Raw genomic sequence first — 8,435 nt, 5'->3', positions numbered from 1 at the left:
GAAATAGAGGTTGCATACAGAATAACTTAATGGGGGCATGGCAGCTCAACCTTGAAGAACAGAATCTCCTGTGTGTGTGTGTGTGTGTGTGTGTGTGTGTGTGTGTGTGTGTGTGTGTGTGTGTGTGTGTGTGTGTGCGTGCGTGCGTGCGTGCGTGCGTGCGTGCGTGCGTGCGTGCGTGCGTGCGTGCGTGTGTGTGTGTGTTTTCCTCCCTAACAGATGGTTATTAATAATGATTAAAGTGTTTGCTTAGAAGTAGTATTGCAGTAAAAGACTTAATATGTGTTTATCTATCTAAAGAAGTTAATGTGTGCCTTATTCACATAACCAATTTTACGAATAATGAAATGATGTTATGATATTGAAATGTGTTTTACATAATAATCAAATGTGTTTTACATAATAATCATTTTCATCTTACAGCTTATGTCTTTTTATGAATAAATTAATGTTTTATTAATGATTTGTTTTTAAGAGAGCATTGTAATATGCTATGTGAAGTCAATCATATGTGAAGTGGAAAAGTACTGGGGGAAAAGTTACAAATAGCAGGACTCTCAAAGTGGTGCGGAGAACAGTTTGTTTTTTCTTTGTCTGTGTGTGTGTGTGTCCATTTTTGCCTACAGGCTAAAACTGGGTGTGGTAATGGAGTCAGGTGAACGAGAACAACCGATGTGGGTGGAGAATTCTAAGATCGACGTCATATAATATATAAATAATTGTTAGAAAAGAGGCTGGGCCCTTTCGCTACCGAGTGTGGTCTTGAGAAGGTCCGGCATGCTGTGAAACTTTTTCATATCTGATCAATAAATATTTGAACTTAGATATTTGTATTTTGTGCCTTTCCTCTAAATTATGAACATGCAAGGACGCCTTAAAGTCCAACAATTGGTGACCCCGACGTTTCTTTGGAGGGAAAGGAGAGAGTGAAAGGAAGGAGGGTTTCATATTGAAGAAACCAAAGTAAGGGAGGAATCCAATTCAACACAAAAAGCGCGCTCTACTAAAAAGGTAAGCAGAGCCTGTTTTATCGAATTCTGCTCTTTGAATATACCAAATTACTTGTGTTGAAAAGGATATCCGAACTGAATTTTAACACATAGATATTTTAAACATATGATCAGAATGAAAAACTTTTGAAAAAGGTACCTTGGTAATTTATGGTTGGAGTCCATTAGTGTATTAGACACTATAAAGAACCAAGAGAAATAGTAATTTATGGTTGGAGGCCATTAGTGCATTAGGCGCTATAAAGTACCAAAAGAAGGGTGAAAGGCCCGTTAGGTGAAAATCCTACGAATATTAAAGCTGGGTTGGAGGCCCTCAGCGTATTAGGCGCTGAAAAGTACCAAAAGAGAGGTGAAAGGCCTGTTGGATGAGAACTCCACAAAAACTGAAAAGACGTCCTATTTTTGTATAGTTATGTGTTTTTCGATTTTCTTTGAAAAGACGGGTCAGTAGTCGCGCGGGTGAAATTCCTGAAAACTACTGGTGTATATATCCTTTTGCTTTCAAACTTCGCTAAAAGACGGGTCAGTAGTCGCGCGGGTGGAAGTCCTGAAAACTACTGTTGTATATGCTTTTGCTTAAGATAGGAGCGACTTGTGTGTCTTTGTAATTTTCAGTGCTCGAAAATTGTCTTAAAATGGCTGAATTTCAAAAAGAGTGTGATGAGTATGGTTGCCCACCGGTCTATGTTCAGTGGCAAAAAATATTGAAACTGATGTTGGCCCAAACCGATCCAAAAGATATTAAGAAAAGACAAAAGAAGGTTACATCAGCATGGAACACATTGTGTGAAGAAAATTGCTGGGTTACGGAGGAGAAAAAACGTGTTCCCCTAAATCCCATCATTTTTGCCATGGAACATAGACTGGTACACAGAATTGAGATTGTAAAGGCAGAAGGAAAAAGTGGTTTGGCAAAGGGCCAACTGTGACAGGCTTAGAGAAAGAGTAGAGAATTTGGACGAGATTAGCTCTGATCGCTGCTGCCATGCAGGCTATCAAACCAAAGAAGAAAAGGGGAAGTTGGCAGTGGTGTAGCTGCAAAGCAAAAGGAAATTGAACAAGGAAACAGTCAGCCAGACTCAAGTGTGACGCCCACAACTCCTCCCATGGCTCCTCCTAAAGTGAAGTCGCTACACCCCTCACTGCAAACAACTCCTCCTTATGAGGAAAAGTCTGTTTCGATCTCAAAGCAACAGCCGGTGTTAACAGTAAACAGCGGTGAACTAGATGTTGAATTTGATGAAATAGAGGCCCTGAAAAGAAAAATGGAAAGATTACAACAAACAATTATGACACAGGGACAGATAATCACAACTCTATTAAGATTTCAGAGAAATGTAAATGCTAACAACAGGGGAAAGAGATTACACAGACAGGGCCATAAACAAATCACAAACAGAACTTGTACAGGTAGATACGATTAAGAATGGGCTTTTGAGACTGTAGCTGTACAGGCCACAGACAAAAATAAACACATTCCACAGCAGGTTGCCCAGCCACCCTCCACTTCAGGTCCTCCCAATGTGCTATAGTATGACCAATATTAACAAGCCTATGGTCCACCGGACCCTTATGCAGGCCCACCCTACACAGGCAACCCATGGGGAAGTTATCAGCAATATAGAGGGGCTCCCAGAGGACGGGGTGGTAGTAACAGAGGGGGGTATGGTGCTTTTGGAGGGAATGCATGTTATGTGTGTGGACAGGAAGGTCATTGGGCCCGCAGGTGCCCACAACTCGGGCCACAGCCCCAATATTCCAGTGTACGGCATCCACTTAACGCACCGAATGCAAGGGGATGGGGTCCCAATAGAGGAGGTAGCGGGCGTGGACATGGTGGTTTTGGCAGGGGACCACCAGGGCCACACAACTCATCATCACCTGATTTAATGGCGCCTATGCTCCCATCATGGGGCCAGGGTGGTGGTGCAGAGGAATGACGGGGCACACAGGGAACCACCATGGGGGGAATGGCCGAGCCCCTCATGGACATAGTGGTGAATGGCACACCACTAAAAGCTCTAGTGGACACTGGAGCTACATACTCTACTGTAATAAGCGGCACCATACGGTCAGCATATTTAAGTAACAAAACAGTGAGTGTGATGGGTTTCTCTGGTGAAATTGAAAAGTGGCCATTGACAAAACAGTTACCAACACAAGTTGCTAATCAACTTGTCTCGCATTCATTTCTGTACTCCTCCAACGCACCTGTTCCCCTAATGGGCAGAGATTTGTTAACAAAACTAGGGGCTAGCATACTATGTTAACCTGATGGTATTGTAGTTAGGTTTCCAGACGGACACACAGTTAACTGTTCATTGAGCTCAACAGAGACAGGTAATCAATGGATGTTAGTGGGGGGGAAATATAAGGAGTCAGTCGACATTTATTGGGCAGAACTGGAGGTCGACTGGGAGGATGAAATGTCTAGCAACAGTGTAGTGTCTCTTTACAACACCCACAAGTCATGGATACAAGACAGGGCCCTATTTTTACCCCCCATAGACCCACTTCACTGCACCATGTTTTATGACAGGTTTGTCACAACAACCTATGAGGAACTTTTCATGTCCATTGAGGGGACCAAGTGGAGACTGGTGGATGGTGGTATGTGGTATATTTGTTGGCAAACAAGGCGTGGCTGCACCCATATTTTTGTCAGACGGCCAGAAAGAATGGTATAGGATGTCTGACACAGCCGCACCACATATTTCACTAGCTTTGCACCCAAACCATGAGGCTAGAGAGCTAGGCAGCATGGTTAAGACGCTTTTAACCCTTACCACTGGCAACCATCACATATCTCAGGGGTATGGCACTCACATAGTCATGACGTTTATTGGATCAGGCAGCAGACAGAGGATGTAGCCATCCTAAAACACGAACAACCTACCAGGAGTTATGGTAGGGAAAACACAGACGGTGAAGGGACGGGACAACTAATTGAAAGCATGCCACATGACCTATGGCCACAGGGGCCTACGGACGTAGGTTTTTGCAATATCACCCCGGTTTCATTTAAGCCCTATACATTTCAACAGACAAAACATAACAAAGTATTTACCAATATATATTACAGTGTCCTACAGAAAGCTTACCAAAATCCTGGCCAACCAAACCTGAAATTATGTCCATGAGGGTGTAAACATGGCAGATCTAATCACTGAGGGTGAGCCATGTGACTGCATACCATTGACTGAAAAAGCAAATATATTGAGAGATGGTTTGTTCGCGGTACCACTGACAACTCCCCGACCGGTAATCACACTGTTTACAGATGGTTGTTGTTTCAGAGCAGCAGATGGCACATTGAAGGCAGGTTTTGCAGTTGTTGAACAGGTTGAAAATGATTTTGTAACAAGACTGAGTGGTAGGTTGAACGGTAAACAGTCAGCACAGAGAGCTGAAATGATAGCTGTTATCAAAGCCTTGCACTACATGGTGAAGAGAGGGTGACCATTTTTAGTGATTCTGCATATGTGATTGGTGCAGTATATATGGATCTGCATAGGTGGGTTTGAAACCAGGAAAGGCCGGCCTATAACAAATGCTAGCGAAGCCTGACACATACTACAGGCTGTGAAGGTACCTAATGAAGTGGCTGTTGTCAACGGCCTAATAGACCACTTATATCCCCAACCATGGTTTCCCAAGACAAAGTTAGATCTGACAGACTGACAAACACGCAATGGAATTGACATATAGTTTCGGGGCTGCTTGACACCCCAATGACAGAGCAAAGCTGAAATAATGAACCTGACCTTGACATCAAAACTTGACTTGACAAAATCTGTGCACAGACAAAAAATAACCTGGCTTGATGCATTGCCAATTGCATTAATGTCTATTTGCTTTTCTGTTAACAGGATCACTGGTTTGACAACATTTGAATTGTTTACAGGTCGCCAGTTTCCGGGTCCGAGGAATGCCCTCGTGAAGGACCCTATCCTGCCACTAACACATGCTGTTTCTTTTGACACACTAACTGATCTGATTGAACATTTTTCATGGCAGGCTACCAAAACACGTGAAGGGGACAGTGACCAAACCAAAAGTACAGTATAGCTGATTGGGTGAGAGTAACGGTGTTAAGGAGGAAGTGGGACGAGCCCACATGGTCCAAGTCGCTAAGAGTGACTGCCAGGCCGTCGCATTGTGTGTAGCTCCAAGGAAAAGGAGACACCTGGTTCCATGTTTCTTCTTGTGTTCCATGTGATTTTCCTTCCAGGTCACTGACAGACACAGGTGTGGACCTGAGGACTCAGGTCCAAGAGAGGGAGGTTGTTGAGAGGTTGTTGAAAGTGAAAGTGAAAGTAAACTAAACCTGCTGGAGAGCAGAGAGAACAGACGGGAAGTGAACCACTATTGGTAACACCCACACAACACCAACCACAAAGTCAACAGACAATCTGTAAAATTGTGCATAAAAAAGGTGACATTTTTTCCAGCCCAGCAACAGAACCCCTAGCACACTGTGTAAGCGCAGATTGTGCATACGGTGCAGGTATAGCCGTACAGTTCAAGGCAAAGTACGGTACACAAAAGGTTGTAAGTCAAAACAAACACACAGGTGAATGTGCAGTTACCCATGAGGACGACGGCAGACTGATCTTTCATTTAATAACCAAACAAAACTGTACTGATTTACCAACATATGAGAATTTTATTAACAGCCTCAGATGCATGAGAGATTGGTGTGAGGAAAAAGGAATAACAAGTGTGCCTACTCCCCGGCTGGGGTGTGGGTTAGATAAATTGGATTTCCATACGGTGGTGGAAATCCTGACAGAAGTGTTCAGGGACCTGAACATCACAATTACTGTTTAGTCATTATAACCTGGGTAACTACATACCATATTGGTATATGAATTTTGACCTTTGAATTTCTTAAGTTTCTTATATAGTCTTACATTTCAATGTTTCCTTTTTGAATTTACGATTGTTATTTGAGTATTAGCCAATAGGCATAAGTGTATTTTTTCCACAGAGATGAAGCTATATGGAAATTGGAAGGTTCTGTGGGCCCTAGGGGCTATAACTGCAATTATAATTACCATAATATTTGGCATAAACAATGGAGGTAATCTGAAAATTGACAAAAGGTCCTAAACAACACCACAAGATCCGTGTTTAAAGAGATATGGGGGAATTGAATTAAATTACACAAAAATTGAACAATTTCATACACCTTGGATTTGGCCATACTGGTCACTTGTGGATGTTGTTGTATCCCCTGTCTCAGATCCCTGTGTAACAGGCTGATAGTGTCTGCAATAGAGAAAAAAAAGAAAATCCACCCCCATACAGTATGCCGCTCTTAGGCCTACAGAACCTGGAGGATGATGAGGAGGAACAAGTGTGACCTCTTTCAGAGGTCAAGAGAGGGAATTGTGGGATTTTAAGGTTATATGTTTGTAAATAGTTTACTTAGAAGTGTTTTCAATAATCATTATAGCATGCTGAAGTAAAAGATTGTTTGTGTTTGTCTAAGAGAGTGGAAAGTTACTGAGAGGGAGCAATTTGGGTGTGCAAAAGCTGGCAAGGCCATGGTTTCGGTTGGACTAGCTTGGAATGTGTACAGCTTGTATTGGTCAAGATAAGAGCGAGGCCTGAGGGAGAAAAGCAAACATACATTCATGTTATTAACCAATGTTTTAATATTTACAGGATAAAATATGCAATGTATTTCTTACTTAATCAGTATTAATCATTGAATAATTGATGAAATAAATATAAGATGTTGTCTTTGATAAATGTGTATTAACCAATGAAATAGAGGTTGCATACAGAATAACTTAATGGGGGCATGGCAGCTCAACCTTGAAGAACAGAATCTCCTGTGTGTGTGTGTGTGTGTGTGTGTGTGTGTGTGTGTGTGTGTGTGTGTGTGTGTGTGTGTGTGTGTGTGTGTGTGTGTGTGTGTGTGTGTGTGTGTGTGTGTGTGTGTGTGTGTGCGCGCGTGTGTGTGTGTGTGTGTGTGTGTGTGTGTGTACCTGGTAATTATCACGTTGTGGGGACCAATTGTCCCCACAAAGATAGGAATACCAGTGTTTTTGTGACCTTGTGGGGACATTTTGATGTCCCCATGAGGAAACAAGCTTATAAATCAAACAAGATTATGTTTATTGAAAATCTAAGGTACAAGAAAGGTTTTTGTGATGGTTGGGGTTAGGGAATGGGGCAGGTAAGGGGAATAGAATATACAGTTTGTATGGTATAAAATGCATTACGTCTATGGAATGTCCCCACAAAACATGGAAACCAGAATGTGTGTGTGTGTGTGTGTGTGTGTGTGTGTGTGTGTGTGTGTGTGTGTGTTTTCCTCCCTAACAGATGGTTATTAATAAGATTAAAGTGTTTGCTTAGAAGTAGTATTGCAGTAAAAGACTTAATATGTGTTTATCTATCTAAAGAAGTTAATGTGTGCCTTATTCACATAACCAATTTTACGAATAATGAAATGATGTTATGATATTGAAATGTGTTTTACATAATAATCAAATGTGTTTTACATAATAATCATTTTCATCTTACAGCTTATGTCTTTTTATGAATAAATGAATGTTTTATTAATGATTTGTTTTTAAGAGAGCATTGTAATATGCTATGTGAAGTCAATCATATGTGAAGTAGAAAAGTACTGGGGGAAAAGTTACAAATAGCAGGACTCTCAAAGTGGTGCGGAGAACAGTTTGTTTTTTCTTTGTCTGTGTGTGTGTGTGTCCATTTTTGCCTACAGGCTAAAACTGGGTGTGGTAATGGAGTCAGGTGAACGAGAACAACCGATGTGGGTGGAGAATTCTAAGATCGACGTCATATAATATATAAATAATTGTTAGAAAAGAGGCTGGGCCCTTTCGCTACCGAGTGTGGTCTTGAGAAGGTCCGGCATGCTGTGAAACTTTTTCATATCTGATCAATAAATATTTGAACTTAGATATTTGTATTTTGTGCCTTTCCTCTAAATTATGAACATGCAAGGACGCCTTAAAGTCCAACAAGGGCAACGGAGGAGTGTTTTTGGGAAGCTGTTTTTGGTGCTGTTTCAAAAGATACTGCTGCAAGTTGTACATTTTGCTGCCTGGAACACACATTATAAAAAAAGCATATCCGTCTGCCCTGGTATCCCAAATTTTCCTCCAAGTGTCTTTTGCTCTTGATCCAAATCCAACAGTATTGTTGTCCTCTACCAGAACTGGCACTGGATCTGGCCTTTGAGACAGATACTGTTTAAGATCTTCAATTTCCTTAAAGCTTCTTGAGTATTCAAGAAAGGAAACAAGGCTATCCTTGCAAGGACCCTCTGGGTTGAACTGCCCAGCCTGTTCTTCTTCTTCAACTTTATTGGACAGGTACAAAGCATAGCCGACATCATTCTCTAATAACCACCTGAAAGACTTGCCCTTGTACTTGCCGAACTGA

The 8,435-nt window shown here is 41.7% G+C and overlaps 1 long non-coding RNA gene across 1 annotated transcript; it reads left to right on the top strand.

Annotated features, from left to right (window-relative positions):
• The first annotated feature begins 201 nt into the window (after nucleotides 1-201).
• Nucleotides 202-7,949, top strand: LOC135741385 (uncharacterized). Its single transcript, XR_012336909.1, has 2 exons — nucleotides 202-1,268; nucleotides 1,360-7,949. It is a non-coding gene; the product is annotated as an uncharacterized lncRNA (long non-coding RNA).
• The last annotated feature ends 486 nt before the right edge of the window (nucleotides 7,950-8,435 follow it).

Source organism: Paramisgurnus dabryanus, chromosome 6 (assembly GCF_030506205.2).
Source record: "Paramisgurnus dabryanus chromosome 6, PD_genome_1.1, whole genome shotgun sequence".
Lineage (NCBI taxonomy): Eukaryota > Metazoa > Chordata > Actinopteri > Cypriniformes > Cobitidae > Paramisgurnus > Paramisgurnus dabryanus.
This window is presented reverse-complemented; position numbering and strand designations above follow the sequence as displayed.